General features: G+C 42.4%; 1 long non-coding RNA gene across 3 annotated transcripts in view; it reads right to left on the reverse strand.

Annotated features, from left to right (window-relative positions):
- Positions 1 to 1,259: 1,259 nt before the first annotated feature.
- The window catches only part of LOC133094422 (uncharacterized), a 144,094-nt gene continuing 122,617 nt past the window's right edge, over positions 1,260 to 22,736 (reverse strand). For all 3 annotated transcript variants that reach the window (XR_009701461.1, XR_009701462.1, XR_009701463.1), the window contains one exon: positions 1,260 to 1,376. This is a non-coding gene — a long non-coding RNA (uncharacterized LOC133094422). The remainder of the gene's footprint in view (positions 1,377 to 22,736) is intronic.

Genomic DNA, 22,736 nt, shown 5'->3' on the forward strand with positions numbered 1-22,736 from the left:
ATTAGATTTTAATAAATGACATCTTTTAAACCTTAAACTCAAAGAATAGAGAAGTTAAGTTAGAGGCAACTATGGTATAATAATGATGATAATTGCTAATATTTATTGTGCACCTATTAGATGGCAGAGATTTTCTAAGAGTTTTACATTATTAATTAATCTTCACAACAACTCTATGAGGCAATGACTCTTAATAGCACCATTTTAGAGATGAGGAAACTAAAGCACAGAAAGGCCAACCCTCTTCATTTTTTCACCAAAATTATATCTGTACTAGAGGAATTTCACCATAAAAAGTGTGCTGGTTCTCAATAAATACATGTTGAACGAATGACTGTCACTGACATTTGACACTTTCAAGTGACATCTTATCCTTATTAATAATAAATGATCACATTAATAATTTATTCCATTTGCTTTCATATCCTGTCCTCAAAAGAACCCTGTGAAGTAAGTGGGCAGAGTAAATTGAGGAACCATAGAGAAGACAAAGATAAATAAGTAAACAGAACAGATCTTCTGACTGTCATTCTATGCTCTTCCTAATATGTAAATCATTTTTCCTAAAGATATAAACTTCTACTTCTGGTGTCTTTCTACTTTATCCTAATACCTTAATAGCTATAAGTGGCCCCAACCAACATGGATGGTTCTCATTCCCTGTTAACCAATACAGTATGTTCAGCCAGGTTTTCTAACTTACAAAAATAATAACATTAATTTCCTTGACTGTACACAAAACCCCCATGAAAAAAATCTCCAGAAAAAAGCAATTATGAAAGTATGCAAAGATTAGAAGCTTAAAGACAAACACTAGAGAAGAGTTTAATGATACTACTTCAATTCTAAATTGCTTATGTTGCCATAACGAGTGACGCTCTTGCTGCCATATAAGTCTGGGAGTAGAAATTGGCACACCCACCAGGGAGGGAAATTGACAATATCTATCAAAATCACAACAGCATACCCACTGATCCAGCAATGCCACATCTTAATTTGTTCCTAAAGATAGTCTCTCACATGGGTGTAAAAATAGTTAGACACAGATATTCATTGCAGCACTGTTTTTTTTTTTTTTTTTTTTTTTTAAATTTATTTTATTTTATTTTTGGCTGTGTTGGGTCTTCGTTTCTGTGCGAGGGCTTTCTCTAGTTGCGGCAAGCGGGGGCCACTCTTCATCGCGGTGCGCGGGCCTCTCACTATCGCGGCCTCTCTTGTTGCGGAGCACAGGCTCCAGACGCGCAGGCTCAGTAGTTGTGGCTCACGGGCCTAGTTGCTCCGCGGCATGTGGGATCCTCCCAGACCAGGGCTCGAACCCGTGTCCCCTGCATTAGCAGGCAGACTCCCAACCACTGCGCCACCAGGGAAGTCCAGCACTGTTTTGAAGAGAAAATGTTCCAATAAACAAGTAATAGAGGGTAGGTTAAATGAACTATAATACATTCAAAAACTGGAAAAAAAAAAAAGAAAAGAAAAGAAAAAGGGATTGATCTAGATGGCAGAGTAGGAGGACGTGGAGCTCACTTCTGCCTGTGAACACATCAAAAATACATCGACATGTGGCATAACTCTCACTGCAAACTAACTGGAAACTATCAGAAAGACTCCCGTACAAAGGCTAGAACAAAGATCCATATGGAACCCGGTAGGAAGGGAAGAGAAGTGATCAGGTTGGGACCTGTGCCCCAGGGAGGGGACTCAGAGGAAAAAGGAGAATACATGGGCAGAGATCAGCCCTGGGGAGTGAGCAGTTTGAACCACATATTGCGTGCCCCAGTCCTGGGGCTTGACACAGGGGAGACGAGCCCCTTTGGCTGGTTGGACAGCCGCTAGGACTAACAGGAGTGCTGTTGGGAAGGCTGGACTCCACTGGGGAGTAGTGCAGGCTCAGCTGGCTTGCTCCCAAGGCAGGGTGTAGGGGGCAGATTGAGGACTGCTCCAGTGGCTGCCCAGTTTCCCGTGACCACCCCGGTGCATACCCCAGCCTGAGCTGAGAGAACGTGATGGCCGCACTTACTTCACATCACTGCTCCACAGTGGACCGAGGGCTGCCACGTCTGGGGAGACACAGAGATGACTCAGACCCGGGGCAGCATCTGAGCTGGGGGGCAGAGGTGCCCATGGCTGGTGCTTATTCAGGCAGCACATCAGAAGCAGCCCTGACGCCTGACAGCATCCAGACTGTCACAGCCCGTGCCCCAATACATGCAGAGAGCACACACAGGCCCTGCCTGCCCTGTGGCGCGGCTCCATAACAGGGCAGCGGCAGTGAGTGCAAGGGAAGTGATCGGCTGTGAGACACGAGGAGTCTTGGACCTGAGGCTGCTTCTGAGCCAGGCAGGGGAAGCCACTGCTGGTGCTTGCAGAGGCAGCACACGAGAGGCAGCACAGGCCTCTGTCATGAGCCGAGAGCCCCCTCAGGCCCTCATGCTCCAGCACTGCTCCCCTTTGGGTCAAGGGTCTCAGTACTTGGAGAAGGGAGAACCTAAGAGGAACAGAGACAGTTTGCAACCAAAATTCGGGGCTTCTACTCCAGCAATTTGCAATCCGACCTCACCCCTGATAAGACAGTGATGGCCACTGAGCAGAGGGGAAGCCCTGGCTCACACCTGGCTCCAGCCCTAGCCCCTCCTTCTCCAGCCCCACCTACTGCCAAGGTGATAGCTGCCAGCACACCCTCAGGAAAGATGTGACTTGCATTCACATCAAATCCGGCTCTCCCACCAAAGGTACTGGGCACATGCAGATTGTATAGGGACGCTTCCACATAAGGACACTCCTTCAAGACCACAATATGTAACTGTTTCACCTAAATTCATGGAGACAGAGTTAAGCAAAATGAGAAGACAGAGGAACTGGTCTCAACTAAAAGAGCAAGAGAAAACCCCTGGAAAAAAATAATGAAACAGAAATAAACAATTTACCAGATAAAGATTTGAAGAATTAGTAATAAAAAATGCTAACTGAATTAGTGAAAAGAATAGATGAACACAGTGAGAATTTTAAAAAGGAACTAAAAAATATAAAAAATAAGCAATAAGAAATAAAGAATATGATAACTGAAATGAAAAACACACTAGAAAGAATTAACAGTAGACTAAGTGACACAGAAGAACGCACAAGTGATCTGGAAGATAGAAAAATGGAAACCACCCAATCAGAACAGCGGAAAGGAAAACAAATTTAAAAAATGAGAACAGTTTAAGAGATCTCTGGAATAACATCAAGTGCACAAACATTCACAGGTTAGGGGTCCCAGAAGAGGAAGAGAGAAAGAAGGGGGTTGAATGTATTTAAAGAAATTATGGCTGAAAACTTCCCAAACCTGAAGAAGGAAACAGATATCCAGGTACAGGAAGCACAGAGGGTCCCCAAAAAGATGAACCCAAACATACTCACATCAAGACATATCATAATTAAGATGGCAATAGCTAAAGATAAGAGAGAATTCTAAAGGCAGCAAGAGAAAGGAAGAATTCCACTAGGAAAGCAAATATATAGTAAGGACTAAGGATGACCACTTAAATAAGCTAGAGTATACAATGCAGAAAAGAGAGTCACTTCAATAAATGGTACTGGGAAAACTGGAAAGCTACATGTAAAAGAATGGAAATAGAACATTTCCTCACACCATATACAAAAATAAACTCAAAATGAATTAAAGACCTAAATGTAAAACCAGAAACCATAAAACTCCTAGAAGAGAACATAGAACACTCTGACATAAATCATAGCAATATTTTATTGGACCTGTCTCCTAAGGCAAAAGAAACAAAAGCAAAAATAAACAAATGGGACCTAATTAAACTTAAAAGCTTTTTCACAGCAAAGGAAATCATCGACAAAATGAAAAGACAACCTATTGAATGGGAGAAAATATTTGCAAGTAATATAACCAATAAGTGGTTAATATCCAAAATTCATAAACAGCTCATATAACTCAATATCAAAAAAAAAATGGGCAGAAGTCCTGAATAGACATTTTTCCAAAGAAGACATACAAATGGCTAACAGGCCCATGAAAAGATGCTCAGTATCACTAATTATTAGAAAATTGCAAACCATAATGACAATGAGACATTACCTCATACTTGTCAGAATGGCTATTACCAAAAACTCTACAAATGACAAATGTTACAAGCACGTGGAGAAAAGGAACCCTCATACACTGTTGGTAGGAATGTAAATTAGTGAAGTCACTATGGAGAACAGTATGGAGGTTCCTCAGAAAACTAAAAATAGAACTACCATATGATCCAATAATTCTACTCCTGGGTATATATCTGAAAAAAACAAAAATATTAATTCAAAAAAGATACATGCACCTCAATGTTTATGGCAGCATTATTTACAATAGTCAAGATATGGAAGCAACCTAAGTTTCCATCAACAGATGAATGAATAAAGAAGAAATATATATATACAGTACAGTGGAATGTTACTCAGCCACAAAAAAAGAATGAAATTCTGCCATTTGCAACCATGTAGATGGACCTAGAGAGTATTATGTTTAGTGAAATAAGTCAGATAAAGATAAATACTGTATGTTATCACTTATATGTGGAATCTAAAAAGTAAAACAGAGGAATGTACATAACAAAACAGAAACAGACTCACGGATATAGAAAACAAACTAGTGGATGCCAATGAGGAGAAAGGAGTGGGGAGGGTTAAGATAGGGGTATAGGATCAAGAGATACAAACTACTATGTATAAAATAGATAAGCAACAAGCATATATTGTACAGCACAGGGAAATACAGCCACTCTTTTGTCATAACTTTAAATGGAGTATAACCTATAAAAATATTGAATCACTATGCTGTACACTGAAATTAATATAATAGTGTAAATCAACTATATTTCAATTTTAAAAAAGAATCTGACAAAATCAAAAGAAAAGAAGAGGATAAGGCAATTCTACATGTACTAAGTTAAGACCTGCTTCCACGATATAAGTGACAAAGCAACATGCCGGACCATAAGCATTATATGCTACTAGTCTTTTGCTAAGAAAAAGAAGGAAGAAGAGAGGATGAAGGAAAATATAGCAGAGGAAGAGGAAAGAAAAGAGAAGGAGAAATATATGAAATGCTTGTATATGAATAAAGAAGTCTGGGAGGATACGTAAGAAATTAATAGCAGGGGCTGCCTTTGGGGAAGGGCATTGAGCGGTTAAGATGCAGAAGTAGGAGGGAGACTCAGACTTAACATACTTGTATCGATTTGGGTTGTCTAGGAAGAAGCTGCCAAAACGAAATCAGAAGTATAAGAGATTTATTGGGGGAAAACATTTGTGAAAGATAAAAGGGAAAGAGATTAGGAGTGGGCAGGGAGAGTCTCCAGACTGTGATGTGGGTTTGACACCTGTGAAAGGAGAGAAGAAAGCAAGAAGGATGGGGTAGGAGGAGCCCTGAGTGCAGCGCAGCTCTGAGAAAGCGAAGCCACGCCAGTGGGTCCCCGCAGAGCAGCCCGTGCCTGCTGGAGGACTAAAACATCAGGCAGAAATAGCCTGGCTCCAAAACCCTCTCCACGTTCACAGTGCAATCACACGGAGGTTTTGCATGCACGCAGGGACAGATTCTGAAAATATGGCAGCTGGAGGCTGTGAGTTAACTACACTCCTCACAGCAGCTCTTAGAGGGAGCTCTGAGGGGCACGCCGCCATGGCTGCCAAAATACCCTTTTATATGCTGTGATTTTCATTTTCCAGGCATATGATAATAATTGTATATGGAATGATTTTACAGGGATGCTGTTGGATAATGCTTAATGACGTGAAAAATTGTACATGTAATATTATTAAGCTGAAGAAAGATTTAAAAATAATTTATATAGCATAAGCTCAGTCGTTTCAAAAAACATATTACATATAAATGCATATATCAAGATATATATCAAGGCATAATCCCCAAAAGATTGGGAGTACATGCTACAGAATATTAACAATGATTATAGCTAAATATTGAAAATAAAAGTTATTTTTAACTTTTTCTTTGTGTTCTCCTATACATGTATTGAATATATATACATATCTTTTAATTTTACAGCAAAGATGTGCATTTTTTGGTTTTGTTTTGTTTTCAGTGAAACTCCGCAAAATATAGCAAAAATCATCTGGCTAATTCAAAAGTGTTTCTCTCTCCTTTTTTGATGACTCAGGGAACTCCAGAGGTAGGAACCAATTATATCCTAAGGACAGGATGTATTCACTCCCTTCCCAGTTCACAGTGAATTAGATGGGCAAGTCAATTAAACAAAGACTCTGGTGCCCAGAGCTACAGACCCTATTCAAGTTGTTCTTTGTCTACACGAGCCTCTCTTATAACTGATGAACTTCATAAAATAAGATGGACGTGAACCTGTTTCTAAAGGCAGAGCAGAGAAGCACAGGAATGCAAAGCAAGGTTACAGATCTGCAAGCCCACAACACATTCTCCAATGTCTGCAGACATAGTGTATGTGTAGTATCAGCTCCAGTGGAACTTATAGTCTGTCATGAATTGTTTGTATGTATGTCTTATCCTACTGGTTAGTGTGTGAGTTCTTTTAAGGCTGAGGAACTGGCTTTATCTGTTTGTTTGATCTCTGCAGTGCCAAGCACAGTACCTTGTGATGATATGAATGTTGACACTTACTGAGCATTTTCAATTACCAGGCACCAGACTATGCTAGGAACCTATATATAACATCTCACTTAATCTTCACAACAACCCAAGAAATATGAAGGATAACTCTCCCATTTACAGATAAGGCACCGGAGGCCCAGGGAGGTCAACTAATTTGCCTAAGATCACAACTAAGCTGGGAAGTGGTAAAGCCAGCACTACAAACCCATATTCTAAACTATGTTAGTATTTAATCAGTATTTGCAGTTAAATACCCAAGTAATATAGCTCATGAGTTGGCAGACGATGGCCCGTGGGCCAAATATGGCCTGCTGCTATTTTTTATGGCCCGTAAGCTAAGAATGGCTTTTACATTTTCAAATGGCTGGGGGAAAATATTTTTTTAAAGAAAATTAATACTTTGTGACACATGAGAATTATATGAAATTCAAATTTCAGTGTGTCTATTGGAACACAGCCTTACTCATCAGTTACTTAGTGTCTATGATGGTTTTCACATGCTAACAGCAGAGCAGCTACAGCAAAGACAGTATGGCCTGCAAAGCCTAAAATATTTACTATATGGCCTTTTACAGAAAAAGCTTGCAGGCTGCTGTGATAGAGAAAAACCTGATCCCAGTATTTCCTCAGAATCATCCAGACTGTTTTTTATAAGCTGGACTTGGAGGGCTCCGACCTACTAAGTCAGAGTCCCTAAGGGCGAGGGCCATGAATCTATGCTTTAAAAAGTCCCCCAGGTGATCCAAACCATCAGCCAACTTTGGGAACCACCGACAGGAAGTACTTTGGCTGTGGGCAGTTACTCCTCAGGATCTTTTACTCCTGCTGAGTAAAAAGGGGTGGGTGGGGCAAAGAAGACCCCTCGGTGCTCCAGAACAAAGCGCCCTCCATCCCCGACGCGAGGGAAGCTAGGCAAGATGAAAGGCCTCTGGAATCCTTAGGATTAAGGAGACAAGCCCCTCTTCTCTGCTTGCACACACTTCATTAGTAACAACATTTCCGAAGGGGACAGAAATGACGTGTTGAAGGACCTACTTCTCAAGTTCAAGGGTAACGTTTGCAACTTGCTTGTCTCTTTCTGCAGATGATTTGCTTCCGTTTAGGACAGGGCAGCTGACAGACTGTCTTAGCACTCAGTCCTCTCCCACCATTAGGAGCACAGTACTGAGAAGGCCTGAACCTGCTTCACACCCAGTGTCTTTGAATGAATATTCCAATGCCCACTCCTCAGCTGGCTAGCTGGCTTTCACACCTATCCCCAAACTGAAAGTAAGCCCTTGTTGTTAAACCCAAGAGCTGCTTTCTAGCCTTCACTTTCCTCTGGAATGTTTGATATCCTGTCTGCTTCCTACTTCCAAACATCCTCTCCCTTCCAGGGCTTCTGCCCCCATTAGCTCCCGGTTTTCCTCTTACCTCTCTGCCCTGTCATGTCTGCTCAGCCTTCTTCAAAGGTTCTCACCCTCTGTTTAAATGACAATGTCCCACAGGTTCCATAATGGGACCTTTTCTTTTCCCAATAGACTTCCTGGGTGATGTGTGACTTCAACTCTGGCCTGAAGTGTTAAAATCTTTTTCTGCAGCCCCTGTTTTACTCCTGGGTGGCAGTGATGGGGCGGGGGACGGGGGCGGGGCTTGAAAGCCAGAACACTCCTGTTATGCTACTTACTCACTGTGAGACCTTAAGCAAGTCACTTAACCTCTGTGTCTCTGTTTCCTCCTCTTATAAGATTAAAATAAGCAATAGTTTGCACATCATACAATTGTTGTGAGAATTATGTGAGTTTTTGCAATGGCTCTTAATGAAGGGTGATTTTACACCCACCTCTCATGGGACGTTTGGCTATGTCTGGAGACATTTCTGGTTTTAACAACTGGGTGGGACCATCAGTGGGCACCACCCGGCATTCAGTGGGTAGAGTGCAGGGAGGCTACTAAACATCCTACAATGCACAAGACAGCCCCCCACGACAATGAGTTATCTGGCCCAAAACGTCAATTGTGCTGGGGATGAGAAAGCCCCATTTACAGATAGAGTTTTCATTAGAAAATGACCTGGCATCTAGTAAGTACCATGGACACATTATTCATTATTGTTGACTGTAGCAGCCAGCTCGAGCTGAACGTTTAAGGGCACTTCAAACTCAGCATGGACAATACTGAACTCACTGTTCTCCCCACTTACTTTTTTTTTCTTTGTCCGTGGCACGCAGCACGTGGGATCTGAGTTCCCTGACCAAGGATCGAACCTGTGCCCCCTGAAGTGGAAGCGCAGAGTCTTAATCATTGGACTGCCAGGGAAGTCCCTCTCCCTGCTTACTTTTAAGGCACCTCCTGCTGGGTCCCCTTCTCTGTGCCTGGCATGACCCATCCGTCCAGACGGGAATCATCCTTAATCTTTCTTCTCTCTCACCTGATCCTAACTGGCCACAAGATCCTGTAGACTTTGACATTGCTTATGGTTGTGGGGTTGTACAATGCACAAGGGTAGGGGTGAAATCCAGCACACTTTCTACTAACCAAGCTGTAATTACTGCTACAGTTAATGCTCCTGGAGGCAAGAGGCCCGTTTTGTAAAGTCATATAGGTGTGGTCTAAAGTCTGGTATCTTCAGCACCACACACAAGCCTTTTACAGTGTGGCCTCAGCCCACCTCTGCAAGCTCATCTGTAGCCACCCCCTCACCCTATTCTCTGAGCTCCAGTTTAACTGACCCCTGGATTCTTTCACATGGGCCCTGCTCTCCCTGTCTCCAAGCCTTTGGGCATACTGCGTACAAGTCTGCCCCGCCCCTGCCTTATTTATCTCCAAGCTTCAGCTCAGGGGTTACCTCTACTGAGAAGACAATCCCCACTCTAGTTCCATGGACCCCCGGACGTGGCTTCCATTTGTCACATCAATTTATATTTTGTCTCTCCCACTAGACAGCAACTTCTTGAGAGCAGAGATTGTGTCTTAATCATCTCCGATGTCTAGGTTGGTGTCTTGCCTATAGGAGTTGCTCAGTAAATATTCTGGAGATGAATAAACGCACATACCTGAGTGATAATAACAATAAAATCATAATAGTAATGACAGCAACATATATTGGATTCTTACTTTTCCAGATACTGTTTTGCGTGTTTTTCATCTATGAACTCATTTAGTCATTATCACATTATAGGGCTCTATGTTTTTACAAACTGAGGTGCAGAAATGATTAGTTACTTGCCCACATTCAAACGCTCGTAAGCAGAGGAGCAGAATCTGACCCCTCCAGGTTCATCCCACTTAGAACCCCCTCTTTAATTAAAGTATTAATGTATTATATTGCCTCTCATGAATGAGCAAAAATTCTGGGCAAGTAGAAATCTGTGGATTTGAAGAGTACCAGGAGACCAATATTCTAGTCCAAGTGTAGGCCCAGTTTCTTGGGTGCTTGGGGCAAATCATTTTGAATCAGTGCACCTCGTAAAAGTAAAGAAGGAAACAAAAAGCCTCCTTATTTCCTCTCAGAAGGAGTCTAAGCTTCCCTTTACGTGGTCAGTTAGCCTGGCCACGCACAGCCAATGCGGACAGCTATGCAGCTGGCGCTGGCAGACGAGAGGACTGAAAAATGTAGCACGGTATTAAGAATGTAGTCTTCTCCCAACAAAGGAACAGCATCATCATTGTAACTGTAAGAAACCTTCAGATTGGACGAGGGCCAACCAAACACCATGTATCTAGAGGAAATGTCATCTAAAACCTGGGGAACTGGAACCCAATGCCACCATCTTACTTCAGAAGAAGAGGATGTTTGAACACAAAACTCCAAGGATGGAATGAATAACTCGAGTTAAACCTTCCTGCACGGAAGTTGGGAGAGGGCCAGAAAGGAAAAGAAACAGCCGAAAATGATAAACTGTGCTCACTTTGCAGTTTTGCTTAAGGCCCGTAAGGCAGAAACCATCTGTGTGCCTCTGCGGAAGGGGCTGCCGCGGGGAGCAGAGGGTGAGGGTGAAACCCCGTCTCACAGGTAACCCGGTGAGGCTCCAGCCCTGTGTCTGGGAAGAGTGCTACGGCTGCTGCTGCTATTTATTTCCTTCCCAAATCCATCAGCAGTCCAAGATTTGCTCTGACTTGTGCTTTTCAACAGAGATAATGGTTAATTTCTACTGATTGGTTACCCATCTTCTCTTGCTCTGGTCTCAACAGCAAAGGGAAATAAGGGACAGCATCGTGCCAGGTACTGTGCCCTTGTATATACGGGTCTGCTGGCCCTGTGAACTCCATCTGTGGCTTCCTGGTGAAACAGATACCTGGTCTGCACACAGAGATGAAACCTACATGCAACTTCAGAAACACTGATGAAACAGAAACTAATCAAACTCTTCCATCTTGGAAAATTGCCCCGGAGTATCACACCTAACCACCCTCCTTCTCGACCCCTAGGTGTTTTCCTTCTTCTGCAGTGGCCCCACAAATAAATAACATGAGACTTACACTTTAGCACCTGTGGTGACTGGGTGAACTGTTAATTATGAAATTTGGATATACCATCTGGGTTAACATTTGGCTGAGGACAGATGAAGCTCTCAGTGCTTCTGAGAAAAACTATGAATATTTTTTCTATTAATTATCATACTATTTTCCCCAGCTGGCATTTCCTTGTCTCTCCTCTCTGCCTATTCAAATCCTAGCACTCTTCCAAGGTCCCACCAAGTTCCTCTTTCTCCAGTATGCTTGCTCTGACTTCCCAGCCCACATTATGAAACCCAGTTGCATTTACAGTTAGTTTCCAAAAGTTTACCTCTTAATTGTCTTTTAATTGTTTCACGTGTATTAGTTCAGGCTCCTGAATGCAGGGGCCATGTAGTATCTTATATTCCTTTTCCTCTCTCATCATGTAGACCACTCTGAATAAATACTCCTCTAGCATGAATTTCATGTATATTTCAGGACATTAACACCACTGAAGGATCAATCTCTTAAGGGCAGGAACTAGAGAACCTTTTACTCTTTGCAAGTGTCCCAGTACCAACCAAACTGTCTGACCCTCTCCAGTAGGCATTCAACCATTTGAAGAAAAAAAAGAAAGAAAGAAAAGAAAAAAAATGTTCCAAAGACCTAGATTGTGTTTTTCAGCTGGATTACGCAATGTTAGAGCCGACAGGACCTTTAAAATCATCTAGTTGAAATTTTTATTTTTACAGGAAAGGAAACTGAGGTCCAAGGAGGCCAGGTGATTTTCTAGGAGCAAGTAGACAGTGAGTAGTACAGACAACACCAGAAGTTGCTGTGTGAGGCCGAGAAATGAGGTCTTCCTATCCTCTGTTCTGTGCTCTGTCTGAGCAAGCACCCACACCTCCCTTCTACTGTGGTACTTGGGCATGTCATTCTGGGCTTCCTGATCCCCAAGTGCCTTCCTTGACCAGCTAATCACAATTACACACAGAGACGTAACCACAGGTTATTGGATCCTCTGAACGCCCACTCACGATTATGATTTTCCTCCAGAATCTATAAGCAGAATGTCTCCCCAAGACCCAAGGGCATCCTTTCAGAAATTACCCAAAACTTGGGCTTGGCTGTATATTTGTTTCTACCAAACTGTAATTGTTCCTTTGGTCTTTGATTTTCTCAGACATCATTATGCAGTTACTATTACACTTGTAGCCTGAAGAGCTGGCCACACAACCCTCCTCAGAACAGCTGCCAAGTTTGCCAGTGGTGCTGTTTCCTAGGCTGAGGCCAGCAGGGTAACATTTCTCTCTTTCAGGAACCAGAATTGCTCTTCTTTTTTTTTTTTTTTAAAAGCTTGAGGTAAAAGGCTTTCCTCACATTTAAATGAGTCCTAAAACCTTCCACCTTCAGTCCGAATGCTCTCACATTTGCAGGACCTGCCATTTCCCTCAGAGCTCCAGTTATCAATCGGAATCAGAGAGGTTAAGTGGGAGCTGCCTGGTGTGGGTGCCCGGTGGGGTCACCCTGACGTGACAAATATCTGGTGGGGTCGTGATTTAACCCCTTGCTTCCTGATGCTCCGCTTCCAGGGGCCAGGCGCTTTGGAGCTTTGACCGACAATTGTGCATAAACTGTTCTCAAAGGGTATTGGCTTGACTTTGAGTCTTTCATCAACTCTGAGTTAAACACAGAAAGGAGTGATTGGAGGTGTTCTCAAGAAAGGGGCAACAACGGTAAATGCCTTCGCAAACATTTCTAATGACCTAAGCCTTCTGACCGGTCCCTAGCAAAGCTGCAGTGTTCACCTCGCCATGATAGGAATCCCCCTACTTTGGGGGCGCCCTCCACCTGCGGCACCCAGAGCAGTGGTCTCAAGGACGTCCGTGTTTCCTCAGTGTGCTCCTTCCCACGGTGCTTTCCAGTGAGAAGCACCCAGCACGCTCAACTTGTCTGCCCCTTCCTCACGCCCTAAATCCAATTTTGTCTGCCATCCCCTGAGGGCCCTGATTTCTGATAAAACTAACCACCGCACAAGTTATGTAATTATGAAGAGTTTCCTTAGCCTCTCTGAGTCTCAGTTTCATCATTTATAAAGAGAAGAAAGTGGGCTGAATTCTCCCAAAGCCCCTGTCTGCTCTAATATTGAGTCTCTCATTGAACTGTGGTAAGGGGTTGGGGTGGAGGCAGGGGCTGATTAGTATAACCCCCAAGCTGTACTTGCTCTGGGTGCACGATTGCATTTTAATAAGTGCCTTCTTAGAAACGATGTCTTTCTGTGACTTCAGTGAGGGCAGTTGCAGGCGCTGTGGCAGATCAATGACAGAGATATTTCTGACCAAATACACTTTTAAGCATCATTTTCAGAGACACCATGGGGAGATAGAAAGTGCCCAGATTCGATGTCACAAAAACCTGGATTTGAATGCAACTCAACCACTTGTAAGTGGAGTAACCTTGAGCCATTTCTTCAGCTCATTGAAAGTCAATTTGCTTAACTGGAAAATATCTTAATACTTTTCTCAGAGAGGTGTGATTGTTGCTGCTGTTGTAATGAAGAACGGAATAAGAAAACGTATAAAGTACCTAAACAATACCTGGCATATAAAACGTGTTCAGTAAACGTTAATCCCTTTTTCCTTCTTCCTCTACCCAAATTTACCCTTCATGTGTAAAAACTCCAAATTACTCCAAATCCAAAATGTGCATCTGTTCATTTTCTAGAATGAGGCATGAATTATTAATGTAGTAAAAATAATGCCATTCCACTGCTGAGAGACAGCTAACTGAAAATGACTCATCAGAGACATATAACTCAATCTTTCTACAGCTACTTGTCCTGCATCATTTCAGGCATCTGATTCCGCATTTTCACGGCTTCGGGAGGCCAACTTAGCTAGCCTGACCCACGAACATGCTCAATTTGCAACTATCTAAACATGAAACCAAAAAATGTCCTCTTCCTTAATAGAAAAAAAAAAAAAACAAAGCAAGGTTTCTTAAAGAAGGATAGAAGGATACAGAGTCAGCCCCCCCAGCTAGCACCCAACCAAGGCCTAGAAGATAAATATTGCCTCATATTTTCAGGAAGAAGTCCAAAGCCACCTCTCTCCTCCTTCCCCTGTAGGCATTTCCTTTTCTCATTATCTTTCTTGCAGGGAAATTGGAGTGCACAGCCCAGTGAGTCACCGCTTGATCAAACATGGCTCCAGCTGTGAGGAAGCTGACGAGAGGATTCTCAGCATGGACATGGTTGAACTGCATTGGCCTCAAAGGCCGAGATACCTTGGGAACTAGGGTTACAGGCCTTCAAGCCCAGAGTGGTAAACTTTGGGAGAAATGAGCGCTAGGTTGCCCTGTCATCACAACAGGAGGGAGCTGCCAGAAATAGGGGCAGTGCTGCTCGCAGAGGCCAAGGTGCCTGCACACTGAGACCTGGCTGTGGAAGTAGGCCATGCAGTCCCCACACACCCCAGAGCCCCCTTTCTCAATGATCTCTCCCTCCCTCCATCTCCAAACTTCAATTCCTTAACACTCCCCAAGGTAGGTGGGAGGGGGAGAAAAATACTCAAACATCTAAACCAATTTAACTATGAATGAATGATCTTTATTAACCCACCTAGTGGAATTTAAGACAGTGCAGATTTAGTGAGGAATGAAATATTCTGAGAAAATGGTCTCTTCCCTGAATGGCCTTGGTCGCCCTGTGTCAACAGCCAGCTTCACCTGTGTATTCTCATGGCCAAAAATTGCCTGAAATGCTTCGGGGACGAAAGATGAGGGGTAGATGGCTTGCAGTTAGAGGAACTCTGGTCTCAAATGGCAATAAGGTCATGCTGAAGATCTATATGATAAAATCAACTTTAGAAGATGTTCTTTTGTTGAGGACATCATGAAGCATGGGCCACAATTTTGTCAGAAAAGAAGTTTGAACATTTCTAAGAGTTAAAAGATCTTGGAAGACTGGTTGAATCAAAGTTCATGTGGGCACACGCCCCAGGTTCTTCTATGACTGGTGATCTCTAAGCCTTACATTAACCAAATACGCAGACATTCTAGTATGAGATTTAGAAAATAAGGAACTATATCAGAAATAAAAACAATATAGGCTCAGACTTGTATCTGTGTGTATGTATGTATATTTATATATATATATATATATTTGTGTGTATATATAGACATGTTTATGTATATGTGTGTATACATGGCATATATATCTAGATCTAGATAGATAAATAGATCTAGATATAGATAGATGTGTGACACTGCTGACAAAACAATCAATAGCAACTTGTAAACAGAATTTCCAACACTGAAGTAATTCCCCCTGAGCTAGGATTAAACCCTAGTTACTACCACTGTCAGCCTTACAGTTCCAGAGACACTGTTATCCATTTCCTAGTTCTTATAAAGAGATATTCTGAAGCCTTGTTTTTACATCCTTGTACAGCTCTGATTCACTGTTCTCTCAAGTTGTTCAGAATAATTCGATTATTAGAATGCACGTGATAAAGTTAGCTGCCTCTTTCACCCTTTGCCCAAAGGTATTTGCACTTTAGCAGGTGAAGGCCAAGATTTTGTTTGTTTTGTTTTGTTTTTTCAAGATGGGGGACTGAGTGCAAGTAAAATAGAGATGTTTGTCTCCTCTCCCTTCAGGATTGCAGTTAAATAGTTAAATTGATAATAAAAGATAAAAGTTTTCTTTAAAAGGGAATAAATCCCTAACAGTGGGGCGGGGGGGGGGGGGGAAGAGAAAGAGAGAGAGAGAAACTCCACAAATTCCTTGAAGATAAATAGTATATGGAAGCATTTTTTACACAAAAACAGGAGGAAGCCATGGCCTAGAAAACCTGCCAAAAGAGGCTGCAGAGGAGTGGCCCCTTCAGAGTTTTAGGAAAAGTTATTTTGAACTTATTATTCTCCATTTCTTCAAACTATCAATCAAACGTAATAGCAAAATAAAGACTTTTTTATGCAAAAGAAAAAAAGTTTACCTCCTGCATATTCTTTTTGAAGAAGTAACTTGAAGATCCATTACAACAAACTGTGAAATCCAAGAAAGAAGACACCTTGAGCTATAACAACCTCTGGCAATGACTTAAAATCCAATAAAAATGAACCAGGGGTTGATAGCAGCATAGACAACCCATAAAGCAATTGGTCCAAATTAGAACAGACGCTCCGAGGGCTTCCACAGCTAACTTTTCAAGCAAAAGAAAGGAATGGATCCCATTCCATAGATGGAATGAGCAAGACACTGCAAGGTCATTATAAGATGGTACAGGAAGCTACATTTCTTCTGCTGGTAATTAGAAACTCCAGGAAAAGAAAGCTGTTCAAAAAGTTATAGTCTAAATAGGAAATGAACTAAAATGTGACAAGATTGGAGAAGTTGAAGGAGTGTAAGTAAAAGGAGTTTCTTTGACCTAACACTAGGACCCTGATCGGTCCAGGGCCATAAAGGGGGAAGGGGAACATGGCATTTCTTTAATGTACAGTGAACAGTGTTTACATAAGCACAATGATGTAAATGCTTTCTTACTGGACCTCAGCTTTGAGAACTGTACACATAGACAAAGTAGGGGGTCTCTGAAAAAATCTCCTTTTTATGTAGAATAGGCCTTCCGAGCAACTGTCCCACAATAAAGAGATATTTTTCCCTGGATCACCGGACTTTTTCCTAAATTAGTTGCCACCTTTGGATCTTAAATAAAAAGCAAAAGAAGCAACTTTTTTATTATTTGTGCAGTAGTTTGAATTTAGGCATAGATGCAATTTCGTGTTACTATTTGAAAGAATGGCGAAGTTACTTGTGAGCAAGCACCTTAGCCAGTGAAAGATTAGTCACCCCCATGAGACTCCCAGATAGCCGCATAAACCAGAGAGCTTTGTCCTCTCTTTCGGGTGGCCTGATATTACAGGCCAAGCCCTCTGTGCCAGCGCAGATACACCTCTTGGACCCCACTGGCAGAACCGCAGTCACATTCTCTGCAGTCCCAGCAGCTCTAGGAACAATGCTCAGCCAACGCTTCTCCATGCCCAGAATGTGCCAGGCTCTGCCAAGAGTAATGATGGACGAAAGCTCTCCTTCCTTCTCCCTGGATCCACTGGCGACAGCAGTGGCTCACTGGGTGAGTCTGGTATTTCTGCCATACCAGTCTACTTCTTCTACAAAGATGAATCTAAATTCCACTTCTGGAATTTGAAAATTCGTTTTTAACTTGACTAACAAAGCTTAGCAGAATTAATTATAATGACTCAATAGAATATAAACATTATCATCCTAACCCAAGGATATTTAAACAATAGTTGGCAGAGTTTTGTGAGGGCTGGGGGATCAGTGAGAGGTCAGGTGATGGCAAAGCCGCTGATACCCTCCTGTGGCCAGTGGAGGGTCGAGAGATGCGCTAATTTCTTGACCTACAAGTGAGGGGCTGTTTGCCAACACACACTCGGAGGAGGGCACCTCCCCACGTGAACACGATGGGGTGCCAGGGATGGAGGGAGGTTAGGGGGATGAGAAGTCTTCTGTGGCTGAAATAGCACATGTGTTACTCCTGCAGGTGACTCAGTTCAGTCCTGACTCCACGATTCACTGGATGTATGACATGGGCAGTAACTTTAGCTTTCTGAGCCTCCTTTTCCTCTTCTGTAAAATGGGAATAATTATATCCACACCTCCTAAGATACTACCAAGTTCTTGGCATTTATTTAGAGGGCTCTCATACACGTTAGTTGTTTTTCTTCACTGCAGATATTTCATGCGTCACACTTTTGCCGCAAAACCCATTCTGAAGAACTGAAGAAGTGAGTACTTTATAAACCGTCTTACTAGTTCTACCAGAGAATAGCATATGGGGTACCAGGCCAGTTACTTCCTCTTTCTTTTCAGCTGTTACCTCACATTTCCCTCCTAACAAGGCCTTTGGAGGGCCTTCTGTAAATGCTCAGAATAATGTGAATCCACCATGTTGGAAATCGTGTGGTCCGGTAAGGTACCAGACAGGTGACCTTGTTAAAAGAGTAAGAGTCCACTCAGGTCCCTTGGCCTGAGTCAACTTTGCCTCTCCACCACTTTGCTCACTGCCACACTGCCCTGCTTGGGCTCTGGAGCAGGTTGTAGCAGGGGCAGCATTTTGTCAGTTTCCATAAAGTGCTGGAGCCCAGGGCCTTTCAGATACCGCCTGCTCTTTGGACCTAGAAGCCTCACCTTTAAAAATGTTTCTCATCATTGTCTACCTTGTTAGGATTAGGGTGAAAGGAAAAGAATTTTCCACTGGCCAGTCTCCCTCTGCCTGTGCAGTTTTTAGTAAAAATTCTAAATTCTTTTAGAATTTTTTTAAAATTCTGAATTTTTTCCCCTTACTGAAGGTCTCTTAAAATCATCATTTTATTATTATTTTTTTCCTTTTTCGTTAAATGTCATGGCCTAGAAGTATTTCCTGGTAGTTTATCATGGAGAACTCAGATCATCAGCCCATTTACTGTCATTTCACTTTACTATCTGTACCAGTTAACAAGGTTCAGTGAGAACACACTGCAGCAGTGACTACCAGGCCAGCTGGCTGCGTGCTCCTTCCCAGCCAGAGAGCACGTGGAGGATGTAAGAAGCAGCAGTGCTCTTCCTATTAACAAGTCTAACCCCCCCAAACAAGAAATAGGGTTCAACCCGAAAGCTGAGATCTGAAAATAAACTATGTTTGTTTATGTAAACAATCCAAAAACTCCAGGGTCCTACCACGTGGGGTACAAAATCAAGCCACATGAACCTATCCAGTTTTTCTTCTTTTTTTTTTTAAATGGGAGTATATTATTGATACATACATAGCTTACTTTCTTTTCTTTCTTTTTTTTTTTTAAAGATTTATTTAGTTTATTTATTTTATTTTTGGCTGCGTTGGGTCTTCGTTGCTGCGCACAGGCTTTCTCTAGTTGTGGCGAGCAGGGGCCACTCTTCGTTGCGGTGCGCGGGCTTCTCATTGCGGTGGCTTCTCTTGTTGCGGAGCACCGGCTCTAGGCGCGCGGGCCTCAGTAGTTGTGGCACGCGAGCTTAGTTGCTCCGCGGCATGTGGGATCTTCCCCGACCAGGGCTCGAACCCATGTCCCCTGCATTGGCAGGCGGATTCCCAACCACTGCGCCACCAGGGAAGCCCTCCCGTTTTTCTTAATTGTGACAGACATAGCCAGTCCCTCCACCACCCCAGCATCTCTGGAAGCCCCCAGGAGTGTCTCGTACACGCAGAGTCCCTCAGGCCAGCACTCTAATTTAGGCCACTGAGCTCTTTCTGGTCACTGTCCACACCTGACCATCATGTACGGTCAGCCCACTGCCCACCCTATCATGGCTGCTCCACAGCAGATCACTGATGCTCCTTTGGAATGCTCCAGTCTCTCCTGCCTCCGCTGATGCTAACTCTTGGCAGGGTGACCAAGTACAGCCATAAAGGTTGTATATGCATACTGCAGCCTGTGTGAAGGATAATTCCTGAAATTGTGCAGTGTACAGCCTGCACAACCATACATGATAGCCCTGGTGCTAAACCAAACCCTCAGTGCTCACCCCTTACTACTTAAGGAGAAACAGCTTTCCACTCTCCAACTCCCACTTCGCAACTACCTTCGTGCATAATTGGTAGATCCCAGGATGATAATTACTTTACTTTTTATACAGATATCATTTAAATAAAGGGGGCAAAGGAGGCAGTCATGCTGCCAGAGGGCCTGGGACAGGCACATCCAGGTAACAGTCACACACTGCACTGAGATTGGCTTCTCTCATCTCACTCTCCTCTACACCCTGTTGCTGAGTCTAGCTTGGTATGTTGTGTTTTGCCTCCCATTACATCCTTCCATTCCTTTCTGGGATGTCTTTATGTCTTTGGAGTGTGTCACTGATCCTGTCCATGATCTTTACAGGACACTTCTCAGCTCCATAGGTCTGACAAGACATATGAAGCCGAGGTGAGGGTAAGGCCACCCACATCCCAGAGTCTATCTTCCCTTTTGACTCAGGAGGGACACCCTGCTACATGAATAGAGAGATGCACCAGAGTTATGTAAGTCTTCTTTTATATCAAGGGCTGGACACATGATCAAAGCCAAGCCAATTAGACACCTCACTCTCAAAACAGGACTTTGATCTTAAGCAGCATGAGGCAAGAACATAAGAAAATGGTCAATGTTCATCTCTCTTGCTTCAGTTCCCAGACAAGACTGCCTAGTGCTTCCTGCCAGGGCTGCCCTGATTTTTGACTTTTATCCAAGCTTGGTTCTCCAACCTTTCAGCAATTTTCTGAGCTACCAATGTCCTTTGAATAAATTCCTTTTTCTGCTTAAATTAGCTGAACTGTTTCTGCTGCTAACCAATGACAAATCCTAACTGATATAATATGTGTGAATTAAACAAAGTCTTGCTGAAAAACACTAAAAAACAACAATAAAAAAACTTGAATTACTAGAAAGCCATATTTTGTTTCTTGGGTCAGTAGAGTTAGTAATATAAAAATATAATTTCTCCTTACATTAATTATTACATCCAATGTAATTCACATTAAAAATCCAAAAGAGAATTATTTTTTGTTTTTGGCTGTGTTGGGTCTTTGTTGCTGCGCAGAGGCTTTCTCTAGTTGCGGCTAGCGGGGGCTACTCTTCATTGTGGTGCGCGGGCTTCTCATTGCAGTGGCTTCTCTTGTTGTGGAGCACGGGCTATAGGCGTGTGGGCTTCAGTAGTTGTGGCACTCAAGCTCAGTAGTTGTGGCGCACGGGCTCACCTGCACCGCGGCATGTGGGATCTTCCCGGACCAGGGCTCGATCCCGTGTCCCATGCATTGGCAGGCGGATTCTTAACCACTGTGCCACCAGGGAAGTCCCCAAAAGAGAATTATTTTTGAGCCTTGACAAAATAATTAAAACTTACATCTGGAAAGATAAACATGTTGTTACAGCAAAGAAAATTCTGAAATAGAAAATTAATGAAAAAGTACTTCTATCAGATGTTAAATTATAAGAAACAAAGCACTGCTAAAACAGTACGCTGGTCTGGTGGTATAGAAATAGAATAAAGATATCAGAATAAATAGAAGTTCAGAAATAAATCCAAGCATATATAGGGATGTAGTATATTATAAAAATGGGCATTCCGAATTCAGGAGTGAGAGAGACCTAGGGATTATAAGTAGTATTTGGAAATTGATTAGCATTTATATTTAGTGAAAGTTGTATCTCTATCTCACTCTTTATTCTAAAATAAACTCCCAATGGTTCATATAAAGTATGAATGAATATTTTATAATAAACCATAAAATTATTGAATATGATTTAAATAAAGTTTAACACAAAGTTTAACAAATAAACCATAAAAGTACTAGAGTAAAACGTAAGTGAATAAAAATGTAAAAAGAAAGAAAAATCGAAGTAGTATTGGAATAAAACAAATACTTTTATAACAGAGTAGGAAAGGTCTATCTAGAAGATACATCCCTGTAAGAGGGGGAAAAAAACAACAACAACAACTTGGAACAAACTCAGTGCCTTCTACTAAATATTTAGTAACTGTATTATGGTATCTCCGTTCAGTGGAATACCCTGTAGTCCTTTAAATGAATGCCACAGACCTACAAGACAGTGTCCATTTCAAGCTCTATATTGAGCTTGCGGCTTCTCCCAGTCATTCATTGCCAGGCAGGAAGAGCTCTTAAAAATCAAGCACTAAATAGAAACCTCAGAAATACTTTACATGGAGTTAAAGAGGTATAATAAATAGATCTGGATCAGGACAAGTCATCACTCCCACTCTCTTCCATGACTACACAATATAAGTGTAAAAGACAGAGCTGAGGTTAGGTGTGGACCTAGGTCAAGGAGCCAAGGAGCAGAGCCCTCCAGTGACTGGGAATGTAGAGGCAGAGGGGTAAAAAGAATTCGTTCTCAAAGCCAACCCTCCTTGCCAGGTTAAGAGACCAGGCAGGGAATTGGTCCAAAGTCCTCACCAGTAATAAATAAAGTATTAACTAGAGTATTCTCTGGGTGGCCTGCCTGCACCTTTGGAATCAAGCATAATGGTTAGCAAGATGAGGGAACTCAGAAATTCCAAATCCTACTTAGGTTTCCTTTCCCAGAGACCTGACAACATGGCAGCAGGATCCTTGGCCTAATTTACCTGTTCTCCTATAAGCTACGCTTAATTGTAGCCAAGTCAGCAAAGGCACAATCACCAGCAATAATATCTTTAAATTCTACCAGATTATTAGCAGTCTCGAGACAAAGCTTCTTCACAGATCTATCTAGGAAATGGATATCTACTGGGAATCTCAAACATCTAAAGTGACCTTCAAGTTTAATGAAACCAAATTCTGATCATTCCAATGAGAGGTGACCTCTCTCCTCTCACCAGCTTTCTCTTCCCTTCCTTCTTGACCTACCCCACTGCTTTGCTTATAAATTTCTTAAAGATACTTGGCTTGTATTTTTCTTGAACTATAAGTGAAATGTGTTTAATTCTCCTAATGTAAATTCTTTATAAAAATCATCATTTTTATCCACCAATTACCAACTTAGTAGGAAAAGCACTTCCCTCAAGTCTTTGCTCAACTGGCACTTTCTCAGAGAAATGTGTTCCCTGCTTTACTGTTACCATAACATTTACAACCTTAAATAACATAATGCTTGTTTGTATATCTTATTCATCATT

This window comes from Eubalaena glacialis, chromosome 7 (assembly GCF_028564815.1).
Source record: "Eubalaena glacialis isolate mEubGla1 chromosome 7, mEubGla1.1.hap2.+ XY, whole genome shotgun sequence".
NCBI classification, from domain to species: Eukaryota; Metazoa; Chordata; class Mammalia; order Artiodactyla; family Balaenidae; genus Eubalaena; species Eubalaena glacialis.